Source organism: Condylostylus longicornis, unplaced genomic scaffold (assembly GCF_029603195.1).
Source record: "Condylostylus longicornis isolate FDR11 unplaced genomic scaffold, ASM2960319v2 ptg000027l, whole genome shotgun sequence".
NCBI classification, from domain to species: domain Eukaryota; kingdom Metazoa; phylum Arthropoda; class Insecta; order Diptera; family Dolichopodidae; genus Condylostylus; species Condylostylus longicornis.
In genome coordinates this window covers 5,571,473-5,599,281 of record NW_026577996.1, presented here as the reverse complement: position 1 = coordinate 5,599,281, position 27,809 = coordinate 5,571,473, and the positions used below count along the sequence as shown (strand labels likewise).

At 26.4% G+C, this 27,809-nt stretch overlaps 1 protein-coding gene across 1 annotated transcript in view; it reads left to right on the top strand.

The window, feature by feature from the left end:
• The first annotated feature begins 16,690 nt into the window (after positions 1-16,690).
• Positions 16,691-27,809, top strand: part of LOC129607231 (kelch-like protein 17) — a 73,816-nt gene continuing 62,697 nt past the window's right edge. Inside the window, exon 1 of the mRNA XM_055518056.1 lies at positions 16,691-17,002. The gene's annotated coding sequence lies outside the window, so the exon portion shown is untranslated. The remainder of the gene's footprint in view (positions 17,003-27,809) is intronic.

The following is a 27,809-nucleotide window of genomic DNA, read 5'->3' as shown; positions in this document are numbered from 1 at the left end:
GAGAGAGAATAATGAACAAGAATTATTGGTTTTAACATACATACATTAATGTACATATGCTTGTATACTTTTGGACTCTATACTGTGTAGTATAGTCACTCTTATTAATTAATTAAATTCGGATCATCTGACAATACCGGCTTTTATAAAATTGAAATTATTAGTATTTTTGTTGATATTTACATACAGCACACTTGTAAAAAGATGTTTTATGTTATATGTACGTGTATAGATGTTTTATATACATATTATTTAGGTACATAAAAATATGTGAAATATGCGAAAAATTTGGTTTTATATTTAAAAAATTATAATCATTTTTTTGAATTTTTATTTCAATTGCTAATTTTCTTGTTATTTACAGTGTTTTATTTTTTTTTTATGGGCAGATATTGATGTCAATGTATTATGATAAATAGTTATAATTATGACTTAATGGAATAATGTTAATTAAAAGTAGAAATCAATACGTAGATTAATAGCAGTTTGATACCGAATAAATTTGAAAACTCGTATATATTTATGTATATATACGGCAATTGACGGTTTACGGCAAATTTAGTTAATTTGTTTGAAAACAAAATTATGGCAATATTAAAATTTATAAAGTTATATAAAAATTCATTCTGTATAACAGTTGATTAAATTCATTAAATTCATTAAATTGTATAACAGTTTTATATTGTATAACAGTTTTGTATCGTATAACAGTTTTATATTGTATAACAGTTTAATAATGTATAACAGTTTATATTGGTATACTGTATAACAGTTTCATATTGTATAAAACTTTCAATAATATTCATTCATTATACCACATTGTATAGTCAATCACGCTATAAAACGATTATACCTACTTAATTAAATTCGCATAACATTTATCATGTAATGGGCCTTTTAAATAATGTTCGTATCGAAGGTACATGTTAAACCTACATACGATCATAATAGTCGTTGGATAGGAAGTAGCTTGTGAAGGAGACGTTGATTTATTTAACACATATTACGACATATTTACCGAAAAGAAATTCATTAATTGATTAATTGAGACTTGAGAGTGTTATACGTTCCTTAAGAGTATAACACCCGTAGTTGTTATACTCTTAAATGAACGTCCAAACTAGATTCATTGTTATATTATACGAAAAATTGAAAAAAACTTTTGATATAAAAACTTTTTCATTGTATTATTAATCAGTAAAATTAATGTTGTAATCAATGAACATTGATTAGAACACTTTAAATTAATTTTTCATTTATTATAACACTGAAATCCAATAAGTTGATTAAGATTATATTACAATTTCAAATTATATTGTGGTTACACTAACAAAATGAGCATTATTACATTAATGTGTCATAGTTTTATAATGCATACAAAGTTTTTAACCGCACTAAATTCGATGTATCGTTTTTCTTTCCCACTGCCTTATCTAACTATTTACAATGTGTTAATTTAGATTGTTTATAATTTTCACGATCAATGTTAACATTAGGTATTTAATCACGTGTAATTTAGTATTATTTTACAATTTAGTATTTCATTTTATTATTGTTTTTAGTGGATTAATTGTATCATTGGTGCTTTAGCTAGGAAAAGCAGAAGTGATATTTCCGGCTATTATGCCGCTGACATATGGAACCAATTTCTGGTTTACTCTAGGTATATTAAGTATAATAACACCAATAAAAATTGAACCCCATTTCTCAACATCTTCCTCTCAACTCTCTTCCTTTCTCTCTTTTAAGTTAAACAGAAATTTAATGAGAAAAGAGTAATTAAAGTGTCATAACATTGAAAATAATTTTTGTTTTCAGTGTATAAAAGTATTGCTGCATTAAATTAAAAATTAATTAACAAAATAACGTAAAGACAAACTATCAAAAAATTAAATGAAAAAGTATGTCAATTTGTCAATTAATTGTAGGTACCCACCTATGTAGGTCAAAAATTTTACAAAAATACCAGAGGATATTATTGTCGCAAGAAAATGAAAACCACAATAACTAGCTATAAAATAAAATATTAGAAAGTGAACTTAATTAAAATTAACAAAAAAGTACAAAGTACAAAATTAAACGAAAATTGCCCGTGGCCATTTTGAAACCAGAAATAAAAGCGGTGGATTAAATGTGGACGTATGGAAACAAATGTGCGTATTTTACACACGTATATACACGTTTTTTAAGATGTAATACCTCTGTTGATATAAACTGACCCACTTTTTTAAAAAAAAAATTCACTGCTCACTTCCCCCTCTTTCTTAAGCATTAGTTCCAAGATAGAGATGCAAAGAGTTGACAACTTGGATCTCTAATTTTTTGTTTAGAAAACCAATCTTTAAAATCTTAATATTTTACAATACTTTTTCTATATTTTAATTTATTAATCAACCGTGCACTTACAGACAAATTAATAATTTATTTTTTTCATTTTTTAAAAGTCTTCTATTTTAACCCCCCAATCGGATGACTTTTATAATAATTAAGAAAATTAAAGAGAGTAAATGCGTATCATCTCTCTCAATTAACCAATAAATCAATTATGAAAATTAAAAATGTAGGCTAGACTCTTGTCTAATTAATAAAAATGTATGAGTTTTTGTGTACAAGTTTATTTTATACAATTTTAAAATAAAATCACCACTTAAGAATAAAAAAAGAAGATATTCTAAAATAAATAAGAAGAACAAAAGAGAAAAATGTTTTTATATTACGCGCGATATTTCTGTTAATGAAATTTAATATAATATCAATAAAATGTCATAAATATGAAGGAACGCTTTTCATATACATACCCGTATATAGTATAAAAAAAATTTTCATATTTCAGTTTGCTTTCTGCTCTATCGATGTGATTATTATAGAATTTTTTCTGAATTTTGGTTTGGCACGCGTTTCAATCAATACGTAGTAATATTGTGTGTACATAATTTATTGTTTGAGTTTTAATTAAATAAATTGAAAAGAGAACAATATTTTGATAAGGTCTGCTGAAGCAGTAATTGGAAAATATATTTTTAATATTTAGAATAGGATTTTTAATATATTAAAAGTAAATTTGTTGCCTATAATACGCCATATTAATTAGATCGGAGAATCCGTCCGAGATTTAAAAATTTAAGTTTATTTGACAATACACCTCTCTCAAAATTGAATTCTGACAACTTATTTAATACAGGGCTTCGTTCAAAAACATATAACAACCTTTCACGTCTTATAGCTTATGCGTTATACTTTGTCTTTTACTTGCCAACGCTGTTCTGGACTGCACAAAGCAACATGAATTTGAAAAGAGTGGGCATACACATTAGGTCCGGTAGATGGCTCCTCATTTTTATATGGAAAATAAACGAGAAATCTTTAATATTTTAGCAAATATATAAATTTTTACGCCTTTCTAACCGGGTTTTTATTTACAAACTGCTCGCAACCACTTCGGAGACAAAAATAGCCATATTTGATTGTCACAATCTGTCAATCATTGTTGAGTGTCATGTTATAATTTTAAAGAATATACTAGATATTTCGGAGTTTAATTTAAACCCTCTTGATCGGCTTATATCATTCATATTATATCAGATAATTAAGATTTAAAAAAAAAATCGAATTCAGAGAGTTCGTCTTTGATATAACGTCCATCATATTTCATTAATACATTACAATTTGTAATACGTACGCACGCGTTTAGAATATTAATCTAATTATCAATATACACAATGTCTCTGGCTCGCTCCCTTCTAACAAATGGGTGACTATGAACTATTTATATATTTACTTGTAATATATGTAAATTGATAATGTACCCTTTGTACTCATACATATATAGACACTAACTAAATATTAACATATTGAACTGAATTACAATAGGTTACCTTCGAAAAAAACTGACTATAACCAGTTCAATATTCATTTATAGTGTTTGTATTCGAATATTTTTTAATGTTTTAAATGTCAGATTTAAATTAAGTTTGTGTATAAAAGAAATCAAAATATAATTATATGTATATACATAAGTATAACAGATTTTAATATTTATTTTGCAATATCAAGGTTTTGAGTAATCATTTCTCATTTATAAATAATATGGTTGTATTAATTTTAATAAAAAGAGGACATTTTTCTAAATTTAGATGCGATTTATTTGTAATGTCTTGTCATTAAAATTACTATTAAATATGTATATATTGAATATGTATATGTGTAATACATAATTATGCTAATTAATCAATTGGAATTAAAACAAGAAAACTTTGTTATAAAAAACACTAATTATTCTCCTTAAATGTCAAAAATTTTTAGTTCATGACACACATGACATTCATTGAATTCTTTTATAAATAATTAATGTATATTTTAAGTGCAAGCGAGACCGTAGCAGATTAAATGAAGCTAGAAATTTGACAAATAAAGAAAATTTGACAGATAGTGTACCTTTATTTTCTTATATGCCAAGTAATATGTCATTCTGGTAGTATTTTTGCAGTGGGTTAGAAAGTCTTCGCTTTCAATTTATTCATTATTCATACTTGCTTATTGGTCATGTATTTAAACTTCATACGTATAACAGTTAAAATAACGTCATTATGAAAGTAATTTAACCGTTCATATTATTTCATATAGACACCATACATAAAGAGCAGTGCTCTCTCAGATGGCCGAGAGGTATGGAATGTAAGGGTAGAGGGAATGTGTGTGTGATATACTGTTTTTTTTCCCAACAGATGGCCTAAACATTTTTATAATGAATAAAAAACTGTACTAACAAGAAAAAATTCCGTTTGAGACCATCATTATCATCAGTTTAAATTTTTGTGGGTAGAACAAAATAAATAATCAATTTAAAAATGAAATTTTTATGAAAACTACCCTCAACAAGAGTAATTATAAAATATTAAACAAGAACAAAATTTTTCACATAATTTTTAATTATTTAACATAATAAATAATAAATTTATTTAATTACAATTTTCCATTTTAAATTCAATACAAACATAAAAGCTCTTAAAGTAAAATTTCTAAAAACAATTAAGAATAAATGATTAGAAAAAAATCTGCCTTTAGAAATATTAAAGAAACGTTTTGGGGTCATTAAAACATTTACAGTACTGTACAATATATCCTTAATGGTATATAATCATCAACTATGTACCTATAAGAGTTTTTATTCACAATGTGGACTACTAATTATTAAGTTTAAGTTTGTGTGCGTACAAAGGCTAATGTATATATTTACACAGTTCCTATACATACAACACTTAATACGTGTACAATAGAAACTTAAGCATATTATTCGGAAATTCGGATATAGAGGCTATACATATACATATAGCCTATATAATAAGTTGTGTAGGAAGTTTTGTAAATGTTAATGAGTTTAATTAACTTTTGGTTAATTCGAAAAGTTTCGTAAAGAGCAAAATTTTAGATTACTCTTATAGAATTTTCGAGTACATGTACATAGATACATTGTACATAAGCTGCAATTAACGCTCATTAACTGCTAATTTCTTAATTTCCGATTTCATTGTGAATATTGTGGAACTTAAATTGTTTTATTACTTTCAAAAATTCAAAAATTATGTGTGGTACTCGTACTTTACGACATTGAAAATTATTTTGTTGAAATTATTATTTTTAGCCCAAATTCCAGCAATTCCGGTTAATCATTCACCATACTACCCAAATTACCTCATTAAATATAATGTTTTAACTTACAAGCTTCTTTCGGAAATGAAGAACTTTTGAAAAAAGAAATTTCCATTGCAGAAAAAGTAGTTATTAAAGTACTTAAGTACTCATTTGAGTGTAATTTTAAAAAAAAAAAAAAATAAAAAGTTAACCGTGAAATTTCTTCATTACAAAAATGTAAATAAAATTGCTTATATAGTGAGCAAACAATTTACACCTTGAACTTTTGTTTCATTTTACATTCTTAGAATTTCTTTTTCGTTTTGTTTTATTTTTTTTGTGTTATTAGCGAAAATAATTAAGTAAAACACTAAATAAATAAAGAGAAGTAATCATAGTAAAAGCAAAACCGTTTTGTTATATAATTTAAGAAAAGTGTATTGTAGTGTAGATTGTAGAAGATGAAATTCAATTAGCCATGAGCTAGAAAATTGAAGTTCGTTTGCGTATGTATGAAATGCGTATTGAGAAAACAAAATTTTGCTGCCACTTCCTCTTGTTTAATTCTTTTACCGTGTACTTTTCATATTTGTTAATGAAGCTAATAGAACTTATGTCGGAAATAATTACTTGTAATTTATATAATTACGAACATGTTCGCCTTTTTACTATAGTCTTCTTTTCGAGAATTGCTGTTACTGAGATAGTCTGTCATTTTATATAACGAAAGACATAAGTATTTTAAGAAATCTCAAGCTGTCCAGCAGATTTTCTAAGGTCATATTTTGGCCAAATTTTTCTCGCCGTCCCGCATTTGGACATGGCTTTCCATCTGTAATAATGTATATATATATTGGTTTTCACTATGTTGACGGGGAAAAAAACCCCTCCCGCCCCGAAAATATAAAAAGCTGAACCAAACCTAGTCCATCCGTGCATTCATTTCCCGCTATATTTTGGTGGTCCGAAAGGAGAAAAAGTGTGACACACACCGTAGCGAGTACACACCCCGTCGACAGCTAGAACATCAACCTATTAACTCGAGGATACCTTAGACGACATTAAGGCCAGAATCGCGTCCCAACTTTCCGTCACTATTGCGATATCACTAATCACAACAGGTATAGACTCTCAAGATCCCGCATTACTTCAGAAGGCATATGAAACTCAAAAAAAAAAAAGAGTAATTTCTTTTTATATCACTAGTGTTTTAGCTCATCATAAATTTTTCAATGTTGTTATCACTGACTTACAACACTATTATGCACAATTATATAACCAGTTACCATGTCATTGTTTATTCATTATTAAATTTTATCGTATATTGTACTGGAATATATTATAGAGCTTAAATAAAAAATTAATAGTAATAAAAATTAACATTTAATTTTGAAATAATTTTAGTTTTGGGCTCATCGAATTATTCAAGTAGAACGTTATATTAAAATTGAAATGTACTTATTCATCATGGTTTATAATCATATAGAATTTTCAATTATTTAAAAATTGGTATGTGATATTTTAGGATATGAAAAGTGTATAAGTAATGGTAAGTAATTGTTGTTAATGAAATACAAGAATCACGCGATTTATCAAAATATTTTATGCACTAATATGAATAATTCCTTTTAGTACATAAAATATTTAAACTAAACTTGGTAAAAATTCAACTAAAAATTGTTTTGTCTTGTTAATCGATCAGTTTCGATTGTTTTTTAACACGATCAGACAAGTTTAAACTTAAAAAAAGCATGTGCAGTACGTGTAAAACTTACTCCACCTATTGAATTGTGTGCAGTTAATAGTACAGCATATTGCATAGCGCAGTTAATTAGTACAACCTATTGTTATGCAAGTTTCTGATTATTTACTTAGATTTGGTGGAATAATTGATTTCGGAGCATTTAAAATGTCGGGTGAATAATTCCAGAATTTCAAGAGAAATTAAAGCAAACATATTGTCATTTTTTGAATATAAGCTCAAATACCGATCAACATAAAAGCTCCTGAAATTATAACATCAACTACGTGTATCACCAATGTTCTGCTAGACTTAAACGAAACACAACACACGCTTGTATTCTGTGCTACAAGGCGATATTTGTAAAATTTACCCCATCTGTGCCAGAGTGGGAAAAAAAATCAACTATTCAATTAAGGGTTAATTTACGAATTCAATATTTATTCCTTCACATACGTATTTTATTTATGCGCCTTTTACATATTGCTAAATTTTCACTAAATCTATATATTTTTCAACTTTCTATTGACATTTTTTTTTGTTTTTAGACGTTCTATTATTTCCGGTATTTGTAGAGGACACTGAAAGCTTATACAATATCAAACAAAAATAAATTCAAAAATACTTTTTACGTTAAAATCACTAATTTTGAATCAGTGGTATATAAAAAAAAAAGTTTTTTTTTCAAATTTAACCTTTAATTTTGGCTACTGAATACAATTTTCAAAGAGCTTTTTCACAAAATTGTATGTATGTATATATATATGTACACAAAATCTGTACATATATAAAAAGTATATTGACACATTTATTCCTTCGAGAATATTAAACTGCTTGTAAGAAGTTTTGAAAGAATAGAAATTTCCTGAACCTTCTTATGTACATCCTAATTATTAGCTGCGAATATTTCGTGTACTAGGAATCCGAAACGCCTAGAATTACTAAAAACACTGATTTGTAAAATAAAGTTTTCCATGAAGTTTAGTTTTCATATCGTGTTTACGTAGAAAATTTCAGTGTAATAAAGAACGTAAATAAAAAGGTAAATGTTCTAAATTAGTTTAATCGAATTATGAAATGTGCGTGTTTTCCGAAAAAAAAACACAAAAACAATATTCAATATTCAAGGTTACTAAAAGCATTTTATTTTCATAAGAATGAGAAAATTTCACTTATTTATTTTTATAAATAAATCAGAAAGAAAATCCAAAAGTCGTAGTATCCAAAAATAGAGAAGAGGAAGAAAAGAACGAACAAATCATTAGGATAAAATTTTGTTGTGATTTCTTAATTTTCAAAAATAACCAAAATTCGGCACCTGTTTTTATACATGTATTCGTGTATATATAAAGTGACAATAAGTTTCTTTCACCCATCTACGTATTTTATACGGCGTCACACTCATACTTATACATTTGTGTTTGTGTTTATACATGTAAGACGTATTTTGTTTTGTATACTTGGTACTACATCCTTCAGTTCAAATTTTTGTTTAAAATCAAAAAGCACTATTTAATAAAAAAACTTTCATTACACTTGAATATTTTCCGTGCAAAGTTTACGAAACTACCAATATTCCCGCTCTTTTCCTTATTTTAACATTAAAAATTAAAAAAAAATGACAAGAATAACCAAGAACATTACAAAAATATTGACAGATAAACTATTGTTTTCAAATTAAGCTCTAATATAGGAAATAAAAATTAAAATTTTGCAAAAAGTTTTTCACCTTGAAAACGTAGGACAACACCCACTATTTTGAAATTTCTATTTAAAATTTCGTCTTCCTCTACAATAATCACTTTTTTTTTAATGATTTTCTATTTATTGTTTAATTATAGTCAATTAGAATATTAAATTTATTATTTTATATTAAATAAAATGTTTTTTCTTTAATATGGCAGTATTAAGAATAACGGAATTATGTATTAAGTATCAAAAAATTATTTTTTTCCCGTTTGTGCTCTTATAAAAGCACAAAATTATACTGAATAAATGTTTTTCCCTTTATATTTTATTTACTTAATACAGTAGGGTTGAGTAAAAAGCTTTTAAAATTGAAAAGTTTGTTGAGCTTTTTTTCGTAATAAAAAAGGTGCTCTTGTTAAAAGCTTTCAAAAACTTGTCGTTTAAAATTGTTTTAAAAGCTCTTTGAAAAGCTTTAGGTTTTTAAGCTTTTTATTTCAGCTTTTTTTGAAATGATAGAAAAGAGAAGTTAATTATAACGGTTGAGCTATATTTGAATTTTAATTATTACAATATTATGGTTAACAAGTAGAGTAGAGCAGAGCAGAGGAGGGTAGATTTCATTATTTTGAATTAAGTTGTGGCAATTTGCATTTAAAATTGCTATTCTAACTTCACAACAATAAAATTAATTAATTTTGTGATATTCAAGTAGTTTTTATAGCAAATTTTATAGTAAATTAATTGTAGGAGCGTATATATTTAGGTAGGTACACATTTCGATACCAGAGTTCAGAATTTCAATAAGCAGCACCAAATACAAATAGCATAACATCAGATTAAAATAAATGCGTTGCTCTTCAGAATATGTCCAGGACTCGTTCATCTTTTTAGTAATTTTTCATTGTGTATAGAGAATAAAGTTTCTGTCAGCTTTTTTATTGAGCCTTCAACAAATACTGCTATAATGAATGTAGATTTCACGAGAGAAGGAAAATGTCAGGCAATGTTTAGGCTTCACGAGAGAGGGAAAGTGCCAGACAATGATTTGGTTTCGAAGAAAGGTTGTGACAAATATTTTGCAGAATATCATGCGGTCAGAATTGGGAACGATTGCTTCTAAGCACTAAATTTATCGTTACCCTGATTATTTATCCAAGATGCTGTTGTTAATCAATTGTATTAACTATTTATGTTAACAAAAACTCTTGCGTATACAATTATAAAAATAATTTCATTATGAAATTCATGTAATTATCAAAGTTAACTGACCCAATAATCAAATCCTTTTCATATTTCTTTTTAATTTCGTATATATAGGGCATTGAACCTCTCCTATAATATTGTACAAGGATATTGCATTCCACTTATTATAATTTCTTTTTTCTCCGCTCATTTCTCATATTTAAGAATTGTAAAACATTTTAGTTAATTATCCATAATTTAAGCAATTATATTAAGTATGTATGTGTATATGTGAGGGCAATAACATTTTATACTCGTGACCAACAATCTTTGAATTTTATATGGTCATTTTAATATTTATGGAAATCAATTTTAACATTCACACATACGACCATAACACTGACTTACATAAACACACACACGTCTATTTTTAGAGTCTTTCGCATTTAAAATTTCATTTGGAAATGATTTTTATAAGCTTAGAAAAAAAAAGCTAGCCACATTTTTCCATCATATGAACATAAAAAAAAAAAAAATTCGTTTTTAATTGGTTTCCACATTTTGTACGATTGTTACTAAATACAAAAAAAAAATTAAATTTTTTTTTTTTTAAATATTGTGACTGAATTTTATTTTTCATTATAGTTGGTAATTAAATTTTTTGTTTTTTTGTTTTCACATCAACAAATTACAGAAAGGTCTTTGGACTTTTCGAAAATATTTTATTTACGAAGAAAATTGTTCTGGATAAAAATAATGGTAAGAATAACAATTAAAATTGGAATTATTCATTATCATGTTAATGATAAAATATTATTGAAAAATTCTTCGAATCCTTGAAAATATTTGAACTGACGCCCGACTTTAAAAGAATGTGGTAAACGTATAATGAATAGGGTAATGTGAAAGGACATACAAGAATGTTGACCTGTGGCAATTGTATGTGTAAGTACCTAATAAGTAATAATTGCAAATACGAAATTAAAATACTTGATTTTGGTTGATTACCTGATTTGTAACAATGGTGATCTTCAGAGAAATTCAAAGAGTGTCACACATAACCCCACATTTTCGTTCAGTTTACTATGCCTTAGATTTGAACCGGTGCGATTGGGGAAGTGAATTAGTTTTTCTACTTTAATTTCCTACTGCGATAGCAAGTTCACACAAAATAATCATTACTCTATTTGTAAATGGTTGGACATTCTCATGGAAAAATTGATGAGATTTAATTAAATTTTTACAACAGCTATTTTTACGTCCGAAATATCCATTCCAAAATTTAATGGGTTCTAATAGTTCCAAATAATATCTTAGAGCCCATTCCGAAAGAGAATAGACTCTAAAATATTATTCTACAAATTTATTAAGGCTTCGCTATTGATCGTTGGAAAGTAAATTTTGAAATGTTCTGCTATCTTAGATCTATTATACAGCACGCTGTTTCAGAAATACCATAGAACAGTTTCAACAATATTAACAAAATATTTATGGAGACTCTAAACTTCTTCATTTTATTGTTGTACTTGTGATGCATAAAGTACGAAGAAGATTTTCAATATTCTTTTATAGGAACAAGTTTTTTTTTCTTGTAAATCACATAGGTTATTTCGAATAATTTATTGTAGAAATTTACGTTAACTATAAAAACTTGTTTAACGCGATTTGCTTAATATTATAGTAAAAAACTTGCATGACTTCCGTTTATTTGCGCTTTCATTGAAAAAAAAGTTCCTAAAAGCGTTTTCTACCTAGGCGGTCACAATAATATTAAAATATTAATGTAGAAATTATTTCTTTATAGATAAATAAGAAAGATGAAGATGCGATTGTGATTTTAATCAAATTTATATAACAAAATTTCCTGTTTTTTTTTGTTAGTTTTCTTTAAATTTTTTTAAATAAAAAAATTATAATCATTCATTTTATATGAGATCGTAATTAATACTCTTTTTTTTTTACTGTATAACAGAAAATTGATTATTATGATGAGAGAATCGACTAAAATCAAGTGGAATTAGCCGGAAGAACATTTACCAAAAGAACAAAAAAACCTCAAAAATTAAGTATATAATTCCTAATTTTTTGAATTGCGGTAATGTAGAACAATTATTCCAAAATATTGGAGCTATACTTCAAGTTTTTAAAACTTTTACTATCGCCATTGTGTTGTGCTAGTCAATATATTGAAAGCTTTACACTTCATTTTCCAGAACCCTTCATAAAACAAAATCACAATTCGAGATAGAGAAAGAGGGGCAAACACTCCATATGAATAAGGGATTATGAATGCAATAAAAATCCAAATGCTTATACTATCATAGACCTCGTTCTTGGATTTCGTCTGTTACCAACAATGATAAGCTAATGCTAAATAAATAAAATCATCAATATTTTTGTTATGATTCTAATGTGTCTTTAATATTAGTGGCTATAATTTTGTACAATAGTAAATATCATACACTTGTGCTAACATACCATTGACTTAAATTTCTACAGGTTACTTATCTCGGCTAATCACAAAATTTTGTGTTTTAAAATCTTCTTTGATACGAAAAAAAAAGCAATAAATCTTTCTTAAAACAACATAATTACCAAATTTCGATTATAACCAAAAATTAATTGCTATTACTTACTGAAATTTTAAAAGATGTGGTTAAAATGTAAAGTCATTCTATTAATTCTAAAATCTTTTAAACAAACAGCTAATTGCGCTTACTAAACTTTTAATTATCTTAAATATTTATTAACAGTCATTTGTTTTTCATTATTCCTTCTAACTATCATAAATATTTCCGGTATTTTTTTTTTTTAATGTTTTAAAATGTCATGTTTTTCATGATGTAATTTGGATTTTTAATACTGATCAAAGTCACCTAAAACAATATTAAAATTTGGCTACTAATAACGCAACAAAATTTTAATAAATATTGTTTATCTTCACATAGATGAGGTTGATACCCATAGATCACATAGATTAGGTTCATAGATTTGGATGCTACCCTAAGATAAACATAGGCTAAATAGGCCCGTTGTGATGCCGCTGGATCCGCAAAATTTTAAAGAACCAGCCTGTTCCTTTGTCATGTTCGCCAATAAAATAATGTTTTGGTATGGCCCCTATTATAGCTCCAATATTTCGTCGGTGAAGAGACTTCAGATCTCTGGTGCCAAGGAGCCATCTTGGCAACAGTCAATTTTAATAAAAATTTACATCTTCACCCAACACTTTCCAGAGAATGTAAACTTTCAATGAATAAAAATTTTCCTCTTAATTAGAACATACCTATAATAATTTGCCTTCAATTGGTTCAGACTCTTTATTTATTAAAAATATTTCACTCTTCCCCACCCCCTCCCTCCTGACTGCACTCTTTCGATAAATTCCTTATTTCAAATATTGAATTTTCTAAACCATAATTTAATTTGTTTTCCATTTTTCTCCCTAATTCATTCCCTTTCCATTTTTGATTGTTTTTCCACACATTTTCCAAAAAACCAAAACAAAAACATGAAAAGAAAAATATTGTTTAAAAAAAATTGATTTACAATTTTAATCATTCCTTCCACCCCAAAACCATAACTAATTTTTAGAAAATCTGAGAACAATTTTCTCTCTTGTAACTGCATTTACACTTTAAAGCACTATATAAATTCAATATAACAGTAAAAAGCCAGAAAGAAACAAATTCAAAAAAAATATCAAATAAACGATAACAGAAAATCCCAAAATCGAAATGGTATAAAAGAAAACGGCAAAATAACGTGTAATTTAACTGAAAATGCCACAAAATTCATATATTCTTTCACTATCGAACATTCGAGCCTACAGCCCACAACAATCAGTCACAGTATACACAAAAAGAATTGTATTACGTTTAATGTTTGTGCATAAATGTGTGCGTTCATCTATTATTATAATTGTGTATGTGTGTGTGTATGTATGTCAATATATTTTTTGAATATTTTGTCTTCCACAAACTTCTGTTAGTTAAATGAACTTAAAGGGAATTAAATAATATTGTAAACAAATAGTGATACGCATGTTCATTCATAAAAAATAAACGAACAACAACAAAAAACCAAAAAAAAAAATTTGATTCAAAGAAAATGACAGGAAATTTGATTTTTTCTTTTTTTTTATTTACACATGCAATTTGAAAACTTTTAACTCATATAGAGCTACTCTTCTTTTATTTCATATTGCAAGTTTTATATTATTTTAACACGCAACACTTTTTCCAATAAGAACTCTCTAAAATATTAGTTTAATAGTAGACAAAGCAGTGATACCAATTGTAAAATGTGTAATGCTTTTTATGCTCTTGAAATTTTTATGCTAGCTCCTAGCGCTATTAAATATCGCATGAATATTGAATGTGTATATGCTTTGTGTATAGCAATGGTACTTAAATACATACAAAATATGGTGTTTTTATATACCGTAAGAAAATTATTGAAAAAAAGGGTTCACTTTAATAATTATTTCAATAATTGAAGAGACTTGAAAAAAGTTACGAAAGGCAATTTCATGTTAATCATAGAAAAGATTCTGAATTTTAAACTTTAAAATTTAATAGAAATTTCCACTATTATTAAACCTGCATTTACTATTTCAATTGAAATTAATTTAGAAAAAGTAAGAATATATAAGGTATGATACAATCGCTAGAAGAAGAATGGCAAAAAAAAAATATCAAAAACCGTAACGAAATTGGCTCAAGCAAAAGGAATAATTAAATAATTTAAGGATAGACAAGATTTACATTCTGTTTTCTTTCAAAGTACGTGTTTAATTGGTCATGATCCAGAAAATTGTCGATTGTACATTACCGAGGACAGATATTGGCAAGGGAATTCCTCAATCCGACCACCGCAGCCAGCAATGTCTTATTGCATTATCCGACTGATTCTACTTCAGCTTACACTATATCCGACAATACTACCTCCGTCCCAAGTAAGCACCCAAAGATATTTGTAGGACATGGAAGGATATCTGTATAAATCAAAATAATCTGCGCCTCCTGACGATGGTCTTATTTTTATATCTCTAATCTAAGTTCATATCAGGCAAATTTCTATTGGATGTATATCAGCTTAAAACAAAGAGCAACAAAGATCCAGACTCGCGATTTTGCACCAGAACCAATTTCAAAAACCAATTACCCTGTCTCCACAGGTGTCGAGCAGGAAATATTACTTCGTATCCACCATTGAAGTTATACTGTGGGAGACCGGAGTCCAAAATGACTACCCTTAGAATTGAAATCAGTAATTTACTAGCTGAGCTTCTCACACAATTTAGATAAGCAACTGCGGCTGTCCAAACAACGCCTCCATAGCAGCCATAAGAGCAAGACAAGCCGGCCTCCAGAATCCTTCCAATATTTCCAAATATCCTCTTTGTTACAAAATAGTTTCATTAATATGTATGTAAATAGTAAACTAAAAAAACCATCTTATTCTCATTCTCTCTCATTTCTCCCACAACAATTATAATAACTCAATTGTACAACATAATTTTTTGTAAAAGCTTTTTTCTTTCTCAGCTCCTTAAAAGCTAAAAAGACAGAAACAAAAATCAACCGGTATTATTCTCTATTTCTCTCACAGAAATTTTTACATTTTCAATTTTTCCTTATTAAATAATACAATACAATATGTCATACATCAGTACATACAAAAACAAAAATTCTTTAAAATATAAAATTTTCTCATTTCAACTCACATTTTTTTTTTTTTTTGACAAAAACATAAAAAAAGCTCTCATTTTAAACCATAAAAATAACATGAAAAAAAAAAATTACATAAATTTTATTTTTATGAACTCTTCGTAAAAATTTGTTACCTTGAGAGTAGATATACAAAAAAAAAAAAAACACAATGTAAAATTTTTATTCAAGTTCAATTCAGTTGGAGATAAGCTTTCGATTGGTATGGACGTGTTAAAATTTCTTTCTCTTATAAAATAAGTGTTCAAGTGTAATAATCATTTAAAATTAATTTAAAAAAAAAAAAGTAAATAATCATAAAATATAAAATAATTGCAATTTTTTTTTTTAATAAAATTTAATATAAAAATAATTTTAATATTATTAACATTAATAATAATAAATAAAATTTAAATAAATTTTCGAAATAATTTGAATTTTGTACTCTAAAATAAAATTTTTAATAATTTTTTAATTAATTATTTTCGTATATTTAAATTGTATGTAAAAAATTACATTATAATATTGTGTAATTGAAAATAAAAAATAATAATAAGAATAACAATAAAAAAAAAAATTTCTGTGAAAATATCCTTTTATACTAAGGTCTATTTTACAAATTATATATTGCATACATGTACATATGTATATACATGCATAGAAATATAACAGTGAAAAGATTTTTCTCAATTGAGAAGAAAAAGGACGAAAGTTAAGATAATATTTTTTTTTTGTTTTTTTTTTTTTTTGGTTTTACTTTTCTCTGTTTTTATTATTGTTAATGCTTAATCTTCGAAAATATATTGTGGTACATAGCACATATTTGTAGATACATACATACATATGTACATATAATTATAATTCGATTATATTGTATTTGCATATTATTATATAAGCAATACAACATAAATAAATATATTGTTATACAAAAGGAATTTCTATGATAAAAATTATAAGTGTTAATAAGGATAATTTGAAAAAGAGTAGAACAAAAAAAAAATAGAAATTCGAATATTATTGGAGAAAAATGAATTAAGGATAATAAAAGGTAAGAGTTGAAGAAGAAATAAAAGCAAAAACAAAATATAACAAAAAATATCATTGATAATAAATTTTGCTTTTTTTTTTCATTATTATTTATATTCTGCTCTTGAAAAAGGTTGACGACCCATTTGTCGTTGTGTTAGTGATATGGTTAATGATGATTTCTTCTTCATTATTATTAAATCTAATTCTTGTTCTTTTTGCTTATTTTTTGTGTTTTTCAGTTTGATCTAAAGTAGAAAATTTATATTGCATGTTATATCACAATATATAGTATGCCTGCCTGCCTGCCTGCCTGCCTATTATCCTTTTTGAATTTTTTTTTTTCATTTTTTTCCTTATTTGATTTTTTTCGGTTTTTTTTCATTATTTCATTCTTTCTTCTTGTTTTTACTAAATAACTAAATCATGTATAATACATAAGATTTATTGGATTTTTATTTTTTGATTTAAGGTCTTTCTATATTTACAATATTAAGTAGATGCGTCTATATATATACATTTTATGTAAAATATTCTATAGAAGATATAGATAGGTAATAATATAATAGAAGAGAGGCATAGATATACAAGTATTGTTTTCTTTTTTCGGCATTAGTATGTGTATGATGTAATAAATAACAAAACAATAATAATTATGAGTATTAAAAATAATAATTTGTCAATTTTTAGAAAATTTTTGGAAATATTAAATATAAAAAATGTGTTATAATTTATGTTATATAAGTTTTTTTTTTGTTTTGTTCTCTATTTTAAACCAATGTTGGTTTTTCTTTTTCAGTTTTCTTTATTGTTATTATTGGTATTTTATTTTAGATTTATAATATGCCGGTTTCATTATGTTTTCTATTGTATTGGTAATGATGGGTTGCCTCATTCCCTGAAATTTTGATGATTATAAAATATTTTTGTAATCTAGTAAAATTAGAATTATGACAAATTTTTTTTTTATTGATTATCCCAAAATCAATTATGTTGGCATATTCTTACTTCTTTTAATCATCAAGCCTACTGAATATAAGATATGTATTTCATTTCATGAAATTTTTTTTAGTACATATTTCGATAATTAATTGATTTTTAAACCAGAATGTGATCTCTAAAGGGCAAAGAAAATCCGGGTGCAGCTTTACATTTTGACAATTTTTTGAAGACTTTGACCGAGTCATTAATCATCTGTGGAAGAGAATGTAAATAAATTAGAAATGTCATTAATAATCGGAGGCACAAGAATTGATATAGGCAAAAAATATACAGTTTTTCAATATTCTTAACTTGGTGTCAGACATTTTGAAGACTCTATGCAAATTAACATCAAGTGTTCTTAACTTGGTGTCAGTTTGCATAGTCTATAATAAATAATCGTACAATGACAAAACTGTTTTCTCTACGCTTTGTGTTCTCTAAATACAGGGACCAGAATCATAGCTTATAAATAGAATGATATCTCTAACTCTTGGTGATTCTGATCTACTTTACTATATTTCATAAATAAATAAATATATTTTTTTAACATTTATAGATATAAGAATAATTATGAGTTATCTGAATAATTTTCTCCTTTTTCTATATATAATTTTTTTCGAATTCTTAAAGAAATGTATATACTTGGATAGTGTTAGCATACCTCAAGTTCATTAGGGTAATATTGTATTATTCCATGTATATGTATGTAATTTGTATTTCATATATAAAAAAAATATTTTAAGCTTTCATTATCATTCAATTTTTTCCTCTTTTTTTTTTTATTTGATATCAAAATTCTACTTTTTACCAACTTTCTAAGTAGGTATATACACAAGGCAAAAAAAACACCACCTATGGTAAAAAATAAAAGACCTTTGCCACCCCATTTTGATGTTTCTGTTTCTTTTAGTTTCTGTTTTTTTCGTAGGTGGTTTTTATGATGAAATTCCACATACATGAATTTTACATACATATTATTGAGCATATATGAATTTTGAGATTTCTATCATTAATCATTGTTGATTTAATAATATTGAAATATAGTTTATTTACAAGTATTTACACTCATAATATCTTAAACTCTATATGAAAAATATATTGAAATATAGGATGTTTTTTTAAAAAGGAAACCTTTAAGAAATTCATTGTCTGACATTTATTCTTCGGCCTCTAGAATAATTAAAATTCGCCAGAGATCAGAATGCATTGCAATTCTAACCGATTTGGAATCTATTCCAAAACTTGTTCTAACCTTGAAATATCTCCAAAAACTTATTATTATGTTTTGGCTGATTTTCAAAATGGAGAACCGGAAAATTACTTCAAAATGGGAAATCATTAGACGTCACCACTTAAACACACCCGAATCATTTCAAACTTTATCCGAAGATTTGAATTGATACATACTACAGCTGCAGAAATACCTCTAGTGGAGCACTCTTATTTAATAAAATAACAAAAAATGTTAATAGTTTTGAAACTATTCACAGATAGTTTTGGGCTTTCATTGTGGTGCTTTGCTTACCTGCGAGTTAAAAGTTTTGTTAAAAAGTAATCAACAATGATTGAAACAAAAAATAAAATAAAAAATTAAACCCCAAAAAACTGTCGATGCCAAATTACAAATTTTTTTTTTTTGCAAATTGTTTTTTTTTTTTAGTTTTTTGTTTAAAATTGAATGGAGAAAATTTATTATTCTTGTCAAAAAATGGTAAAATTTTCTGTTTGTAATTATTTTTGTTAACACTGCTACATTTCCTACTTTTTATTGTGATTTCGGATAGATGTCGCTTTTTTTTTATTTGATGCAGTGAAAGTTTACATAACATAATATTTGTACAACATAATGTACATATACGTATATATACCCAAATTTTGTGATTATTCATTAGTAAAATTGCTGGAAAACTGTTTGAAATTGACAGAACAGAAATAAAAAATGTTTTTTTTTTTTTTTTTTACAAAAATGTACGGTATTTGTACGGTTTTGTTGTTAAATTAATGAATGAGTCAAACCCTTTTCTAATCATTTATGTAAATTTTGTTTTTATTGAAAATTCGCCTTTCTGTGTGAATATTGGAGTTTTACTATTTAAGTAATCCCCTTACTATTTCAATCCTTTGTTATAAGTACTGGAAATTAAAAAAAAATTAATGAAATCGAATTAGTTACCCCAATTTTTTGTGGATTTAAAAAACTTTACCTGCAATTAACGTTTTGTCGTTCGAGGGGCAAATAGGCGTCCCAGCGTCTTTGTGTATCTTTGTGTTTTGATATTAATTTTCCATAATTAAATATACGTATATGAAAAGCCATCTACTAGAATAAATGTGCTTAACTATTTCTGTCAACAATATATAAAACTGGTGTAATTGCATTGGCAGTACTAAACACTTTGAGTATATTATACGTTTCGAGTACTGTATACTCTTATATAGAACGTAAATCATGGTCATGGTTTTCTGCCACGGTCACATTTTATATATAAAACAAAATCCTTTTATTCTAATTGAATTTCAGGATATAAAAGCGAGCTAATACATATAAGTATAAAATGTTTTGCAAAATAACTTGAACGTATAGGGGATTTTCAAGTTAAAACTTTAAAATTTTCGCATATTTAATTTTAATATTTATTTAAGTAAAAAGTGTAGAAAAAAACATACGTGCAAATTAAAAACCTAAGCATATTACACAAAAAGAAAAAGGATGCGTGATTAAACCTTAATAGGCTTTTATCATCAAGTCCTTTTTATAAAATAAGGAGATATTATCATACACATACATATAATATTATTTGTATATGCAAATGTGCTTAAATATATTTATAAAATGTATAAAAATAGGATAAAATATGAATGAATGAATATTTTCGAAATTAATACAATGAGAAAAAAAATTTCATTTTGTGGTTTTATGCTAATAATACAAGCACGTGCAGAAAATATTTATTCTCCTTGCATTTGTTACATGCTCTCTCTGGCTTTGTGTTCATTCTTTTTGTTATTTTTGTACGATAACATTATCCTTGAAGTATGGTTATTGGGGTTTCCATTTATAAAAGTACCTGATTTACATGATTTATTTTAGTTTTTTGCATATTTTAGGGCAATGTATGCGATAGGATTGATTTTTTTTCACCCACATCATTTAAAATGTTTATATGGAGAGCGTGAATTTACGTTATGCCTCCTTTTGAAAATTTCGTAAAATCTTTTTTTAAAGAAATTCTAATTTGTTTGCTTTAATTTTTTAAAAAAATTGTTTATTTAATGCGTGTAAGTTAATTTTGAACAATAATGTTTATTTCAAATTTTTTGAGACTTCTATAATGGGACGTCTTAAAAATTATTGTCGAAGTACTCCCTTCTTCTTTGTTTAACCTTATACGTAGATATTGAAATTAAGAAAATCCTTTCTTTCTTATTCTTTTATGAAAATATTGTGTAAAGTATTGTAAAAGAGACAAGAGAGATTGTACTTTCGGATTTGCTCAGGAAAACATTCAAAACTTTCCCTTTATGGATTACGACAATGCTTCCATCGGTGCCTCCACCCTTCAGACATTTGAAAAACATTAAAGAAACTAGAAGTAGGGGGTACTTGATTTGGGATGGTGAGCGAACTTTTGCAACTATAAGAGCCTTGTGATCGAAAACGAACGATGCAATAACGTGAGTTTCGCCGGCATTGAGCAGTAGGGATTTCAGTATTGCGGTTAGCATTTTGACGGGGCACTCTTTATTGGTAAAAATTGGAAAGAGTCTGGACATTTTCTCATCGGATGTTTGTCGGCAGCACGTGCTCTGCCAGTGCTGATTTGATGAATTGCGGGAGCTTTCGGGAGCCCTCGTCAGTGATCTGCTATATTTTGTCAAGACACTTCAATAAATTAGCGGTGAGAAGTGTATCGTGAAAGGTTGCCGATGAGCCTTCTATTGATTTAGTACTGGGTGGCAACGTTACAAGTGCCACGTCTCCTCTCAAACTAACAAACTAAGAGTAATAATTTTTAACAATATTTTCCGTAACAATAAGAAGAAAATATTGTTTTCATCTGCAAATCCTGCAATACTATAAAACACTAAATAACCTTAATTAAAATATGGCTGCAATCCGAATGAAAACATTAAACTTTTGACAAATATTTAAGAAAATTAAAATTTGAAAGAAAAATTCCCAGAATTAATTTCCGGTTTATCTTTTCTTCAATTGAAATTTTTGGTTCACAAGGGAAAATCGATTATCATTTGTATACATATATACGTATATACTTTTGGGAGTATACTACACATATTTACACTCAAACATATAATCCCTATTATAATGAATAAACATACTATACATTTGCGTACAAAACAAAAATTAAATATTAAAGAATAAGAGTCCAGACGAGATTTTTTAAGGATCAACGATTATTTTCCAAAACAATAACAATCACAAAACAAAGGAAATTCTCTCCCAAACACCAAAACTGCTCCCAGATGTTCCTTATGTCAATGTTAATCTTTAAACTTCTATTTTTTTTTATAACTTGATAAGGGTTTCGAATAATTGTTTTATACCTATACAAACATAATGCTTGTGTAACTAAAAATAAATTAATCTCGTATTTTATTTTTTAAATCTTTTAAGAAAAGTTTTAAAACTTTTATAAACAATCAATATTATATTATAACAATTAATGGAGTTTGTACGAGATTTACTCGAATGTAATTAGGAGGCTATTGAATTAATATTTAGTAAATGACTTTATATGCGAAATGTAGGTTATATACATATAACCTACATTTATATGCCTGTAGGTTCATATACACACGTGAATTGTATATGGGATCAAAATTAGAATATTTTAGGAAAAACTTTTAAAAAATTATCAGTCTAATTAAAATCCTCACATTAATTAAATTAAAAAACGTTTTTTTTATTATTTCGAAAAATTTTTTAATATGATTTTAATTAAAATTACTATAATATTCTAATTTAAGGAAAATTAATTGATATTTCAAAAAATATCAATAGGATATTAAGAGGTTAAGACCTTGCCTTAACAATAGAATGTTAAGGAAAGGTCTTAACCTCTTAGGAATTAAAAAATTAACACGTTTTCAAATGATTTTTAAATTTATAAAACTTTAAAAGGAAAAAATTAAAATTTTTAGTTAAGTAAATTGAAGTAAAACATTTTGACAATATAAATGTCACATAAATGTCACCAAGAAAAGTCGAATGCCACCAAGAAAAGTCGATTGTAAATTTCAAAATTGTTTTTGAATTAAACTTTATTAACTAGAATTTAATCGAAATAATAGACGTAGCAGAGCGACTAAACGAAAGTTCTTACAAACTGCAAACTGCAAATGTAGCATCAATGCATATTGTTACCCTATAGTAGGTATGTAATAAATTTTTTGGAACAGTTTTGGCCTCGATTCAGTGTTCTACATTTACAAAATTCAACTTAAATCATTTTTATATAATTAGAGTATTTAATATGAGTAGATAATTTCTAAATAATTATTACTTAAGTATAAAATTGAGTTCATGCAACAAAAATTAAAAATATTTAAAAGACTTTACTTATTTTACGCATACATTTTATAAATTCAAAAATATTTTGAGAGAAAATTATTAATTTTATTTTAAAATATACAAAATAAGTGGATAATTTTTCAAATTATTTCCAAGGATAAAATTATAATGAGAAAATTTAGAAAAGAAAATGCCAGTGCACAATTTGTTTACCTATACAAATTTAAACATGTGTATAATAGAAACGAAATAGAACCACATTATGGCTAAATGCCAAAAAAGTGAATAGTTAAGTTTATATTTTAAATCTTTTATCTAAGTAATTAAATATATAAAACTAATGAATCTATATTTATATAAAAGAATATATAAAAAAAAAGTTAAAATTATATTAGACTCGTTCATGCCATCAAATAAAAGTCGATGATCTCATTATGCAGGATTCATGGCATCTCTATTCATTATAATATTGTTAGAATTTTGTTTTTAATGTTGTCCTTTGTTTAGTTTTATTCAAGGTTTTTTTTTTATGGATTCATTTGTTATTAAGTTAAAAAAGTCCTTTAAAATGTAAGGTTTATAAAAATTTTTCAATTTCGTAATCATTTTATATTACACTCAAACTTAAATAAAAAAATTCTTCAGGACACGTGAATTTTCTGAAATATAAACTGCTATATTGTAGAAATTATGTGTCATTAATATTATAAGCTTGAAGCATTACATACGACGATGTGTTAGAACCAACTACAACAAGAATCAACATTACTTACAAGGTGTTGTTGCTTTGGGCACACTAAATGATTTGCGACTCATTAGAAACAAGTTCAAAGTAATTCTAATATTGAACAAAAAAGACGGTTGGCGAGCCGAGATATATTGAACGTTCATGTTATTGGAAATTTTGCCGTACAGAGGACAGGACAAGGTATCGCTTCTGTCAGAAGCTACTACAAAAATAAACTACTCATTCTCGCACATGTGACATGTTAGATAAAAAATGTTTCTATTAAACTCATTGTGAAACATCTTCAGATTCCCAGAATTTCAGGTAACAGTCCTCTACGTTAATAGTTAGACCGGAAAGCGGTGATAATGAAACTCAAATGTATGCGAATAATTTAGAATATTTTAACAAAACAAAATGGGATTAAAATTGAAATTTCCACACAAATCGAACACTAAACCAGTCACAAATATTTTTCACATATGTAGCTTGAAATAAATAGCATAAAATTGAAAACCTGCTTATTATTATCATTAAACGACATTTTTTCTTCATATTGCCTGTACTTTTATTTTAAGCTTTCAATTACTTTTATTTTTTAATTATAATAAAATGACACAAAAAACTAAATTAAATTCATTCTATTCAAAATCACCGTAAAACCACAACATTTTTATGGTCTTATTTCTGTTCACAATTTTTCATATTGCTAAAAACGCAAAACTGCTAAAATAATTTCAATTTGGTTTCAATATGTGTATGCAACCCATCAAGGGGCCATCAAACACAAAACAGTTCTATTTCAGTTTGTGCATAACTTTATTCAATATGGTGACTTTCAAAAGTTGAAATCGATCCTATATTATTTTATGAAAAGGTTACCTGAGCTCATACTGCCATCTACTTATATAAAAAAGCGAATATAAAAATAAAACCCTTAAAATACATTTCGAATGGAAATTTGATATGCAGACTGCGTCTAAAAAGAATTTTGTACTTTTTTTTTGCTTTTTTATTGTACCTATACTTCTATTTTCTGTTGTCGGTCGTTATTTTGTAAAAAAAAATAATGGAAAAAAAAATAAGACATAAAAGTAAATGACAGTGCAAGTGAAATTTTTTAAAAATTAACAATATTTAACAATATTTGAATACAAAATAAAAAAAAAACACAAAGTGTTTGAGACTTAAGAGGTATAACTGACTTTTAACAAAAAAAAAAAATTAAGCGCCGCAAGAGCGTATGGAAATGATTTTCAAGAATTTTAACAGAATAATATTATGGCACCTTGCTTAATAAAAACGTTCGAGTTGTTTCTTTTTCGCGTTCTTTTGCTTGCAAGATGTAAACTCCTATTAAACATAAAATTAAATAAACTCCAAAAATATTGTTGACAGTTAAAAGACAAAATAATGACAGCTTTACTTGTCATCTGTCAAAACCGAATTTCAAATTACCATCATTCTGTAAAAATTAAATTTCTCGCCCTTACATTTATGATTAAAAAAAATGTGAAAAATTTCATAAGATTCAACAAGTTTTTGGCTGCAATTTTAACGGCGTTATGTAGAGCATATATTTGAGGAAGTTCTCTTTTAGGGCACTGATATAACCTTTGAGGTTCTTCCAGTTCTTATTTTTCGAACTGCTATAATTACTTGGTCAATAAAAAAAGAGTTTGTTACTTATAAAGGGAATTTATAAACCTAATAGATTTTGCATCATGTACCTGCAATATTACCTATACTGCATTCAACCATGAAACATCCTGTACAATATTCATATTGATATAAAGTTCTAAATTTTGATTGCATTTTCAATTTCTAATGCATATTGCATACAAAAAAAAAACAAAAAGGGAGTGAACTGTGCCTTTCATAAGAATTTAGAGATACCGTTTTGGCGCTCATATTTTTTTTCAGTTATATTTACAATGTATCTGTCACATTCAATTATAACAAAGCTGTCTAACTCTTTGTTTTTGGATCTTTTATTACTTTCTTTTAAGCAAATTTTATGGTAGAATAGTGAAAATTATCTTCAAATACGTCATGTAAGTATGTACTAATTTTTACACTTACATATTTGGAAAATACTTTTATATTTAAAATATTAAGTACGAGTAATGTCGTATAACAGTTTTGAAGTAAGAATTTAATATATTAATTATAAATATGGTGAACTATCACACAATAATTTTATAAAAATAGAATGGAATTTGTGCATTATTAAAAATAGAAATTATATAGGCACATCGCACATATAAATACATACTACTGTATAACAGTTTAGAATAAAAAAAATTGTATATTAAACTATTTATAACTCAATTAAACCCTGAGTATTTATAACTTAGTATGTTAATAGCTAAGTAATTAATTTTTTTGCAATAAAATATTTTTATTTGCAAATTTTTATTATAAATGTGTAAATTGTAAAAAATATTTTTTTTTGTAAACGGGCAATGTGAAGTTCCAGTTTTACGTACGTTTTCTATAAAGTTTCTTATAAAAATACTTTGATTGACAATTTTTATTCTACTGGTGTTTTGGAATATGAAATTTTATTCATTGTATTGAAATAGCAAAACAGAGCAATGAGAAATTGCTATTGCTATTGAAATAGTAATGAGAAATCTTAAAAAATTGAAAAAAAAAATAGTTAGCAATATTCTCCCGGTAGATGGCTTATACTTAAGAGAGTCAGCAGCTTTTTGTTTGTTCATTTTATTTTTTCTTTTTCAAAATAAAATATTTACCCTTTTACCGTTTTTTTTTCAAAAATTTTCGAAAGTGCTGCCTTCCATTTGATGTGGTATAGATTAGATTAAATTAGGCTTACAGATTTGCAGGGGTCAACCTCAGATCAGGTCTCTGCAGTCATACAGACTAATTGTAACATCCTATCGTTTATAAAGCGCTAGTGAAGCCTACTATTTTCACATAATTATAGATTCCTCCAAGTGTAACATCCCACAAATCCGAGAATATCACAACATTTCGGCCCAAGTGAACTAATCGAATCCTGCAAGTGCTCCACAAAAGCGAGTATACTTAGCCGTCTGATTTTCATCATGACAAAACCTACACGAACGATCCCTACATTGTCCCAGTTTGTTCAAGCGAAAACGCAGTCAAGTGGAATGCCCTGTGAGTAGGCCGACTACAAATTTGGCCTCCCCTCTATTAGACACCGAATGATCTGGTATAATAAAATTAGTTTTTTACTTAGAAAATATAAATGACCCATTTTCTTATATTGCATTTGTTGGCATATACTGAATATGCCGTAAATGCAGAAAATAAATTTAAAAAAATTTAAAAAAATTTTATTATTCAAATTTCTTAACACATATAATATTAATTATGAGTATAATAATTAAAAATTAACGCTAAAATTCAAGTGCATTTTAAACAACAGTTGCTTATATAATAAAATAAATTTATATTAAAGTAGGTTAACAACATATTAAGATTAATAACGTAATAAAATATTGTCAAAGAAAAAAAATTTACTTTTTCATTGCATAACGGTATATTTGGCACTTGATAGTATATTGGCATCTTTTGCAAAAATTTTAAGTA